Here is a 1,757-nt window from a genome sequence, read left to right as displayed (position 1 = left end):
CCTTCGATAGCTCAGCTGGTAGAGCGGAGGACTGTAGAGGCACCCACGCTGACATCCTTAGGTCGCTGGTTCGATTCCGGCTCGAAGGAGACGCTGAACTTTTGCCAATGGCATCCTGGCCTGCATCAGGAACAGTGTGACCAGCAGGAGCAGGGAGGTGATTCTCCCCTTGTATGCTGCACTGGTTAGGCCACACCTTGAGTACTGTGTCCAGTTCTGGGCCCCTCAGTTTAGGAAGGATGTTGACTTGCTGGAACAAGTCCAGAGAAGGGCAACGAAGTTGGTGAGGGGTTTGGAACACAAGCCCTATGAGGAGAGGCTGAGGGAGCTGGGGTTGCTTAGCCTGGAGAAGAGGAAGCTCAGGGGTGACCTTATTACTCTCTACAACTACCTGAAGGGTGGTTGTAGACAGGCAGAGGTTGGTCTCTTCTCCCAGGCAGCCAGTACCAGAATAAGAGGACACAGTCTCAGGCTGTGCCAGGGGAGGTTTAGGCTGGATGTTAGGATGAAGCTCTATACAGAGAGAGTGATTGCCCTTTGGAATGGGCTGCCCAAGGAGGCATTCAGGAGGAGACTTGATGGGGTGCTTGGTGCCATGGTCTAATTTATTAGGTGGGTTGGATTGGTTGATAGGTTGGACGTGATGATCTTGAAGGTCTCTTCCAATCTGGTCTGGTCTGGTCTGGTCTGGTCTGGTCTGGTCTGGTCTGGTCTATTCTATTCTATTCTATTCTATTCTATTCTATTCTATTCTATTCTATTCTATTCTATTCTATTCTATTCTATTCTATTCTATTCTATTCTATTCTATTCTATTCTATTCTATTCTATTCTATTCTATTCCCACCAGCCAGCAGAGATGATGAAGTTGGTACCAAGAGTCAAATTTCCAAGCAACTGTCTCTTTCTGTTGAGAAGTGTTTACAGTTTCCTGGCACTAGCAGGCAGGTAAGAGAAAAGGCTGAGGCAGTTGAGGCGGTGTGGGTTTTTTGTGTGGTTTTTGTTTTGTTTGTGTTGGTTTTTGGTTTGTTTTCCCCCAAATTGTTCATTTTTTTGGTAGAGAGAATATCTTAAAATTTCAGTCCCAGGGTATATGCTTCAAAAAATGATATGTATGTGGAATGCAGTATTTTAATAGAGGGTGGAGTCATTCTGCTGTACTGGAACCAATAGAACATATCCTTGCAAGTTCACTCAAATTCTAAACAGCTGCTGGGTTTGGTCTCAGATAGGACATTTACATTTTGTTATTCCTACTTTTGGACACAGAAGTTTCCCATCCAAACTTTTTCCTGTAGGAGGAAACATATTTGTGCATGGAATTTGAACCTGTTTTCTTTATTATCCTTCTGAATTCAGAAGACTATATCCATACTATGAAGGAACAAGTTGAGTAACAGTTACACCATTGTGAAAGGGGAAAAATGAGAAGTGCACCATTTTTGATCAATTAGTTCATAGCTGCTCCTATTAATAAAACAGAACATGAACAACTCAGGAAAAAAAGAATGGATTAAATTTATTGAAGTATTGATTTACTAAGGAAAAAAAAAAAAGAAGTAATGGCTCTCATTTCAGATGGATAGAAATTGTTTCCAAACATAGCAGTCACTGCCAGAAGCTGCTGAAGTATTTCTTTACATTTAACACGTATTTCTCCAAGTGAACCAGCACGATAACTTGCAAAATTACAGGTTTATATGTTTTTAAAAAGAAATATTAGCATTTACAAACACAGCAGTAAATTGAAACTAAAT

The 1,757-nt window shown here is 41.6% G+C and overlaps 1 non-coding gene across 1 annotated transcript; it reads left to right on the top strand.

Annotated features, from left to right (window-relative positions):
• Nucleotides 1–89, top strand: TRNAY-GUA (transfer RNA tyrosine (anticodon GUA)). Its single transcript is given in 2 exon segments — nt 1–37; nt 54–89. It is a non-coding gene; the product is annotated as a tRNA-Tyr (tRNA).
• Nucleotides 90–1,757: the final 1,668 nt, after the last annotated feature.

This window comes from Melanerpes formicivorus, unplaced genomic scaffold (assembly GCF_026170545.1).
Source record: "Melanerpes formicivorus ecotype bairdi unplaced genomic scaffold, bMelFor1.0.p_v2 SCAF_10, whole genome shotgun sequence".
Lineage (NCBI taxonomy): Eukaryota > Metazoa > Chordata > Aves > Piciformes > Picidae > Melanerpes > Melanerpes formicivorus.
Note: the sequence above shows the minus strand (reverse complement) of the source record. Positions and strands in the feature narration are given on the sequence as shown.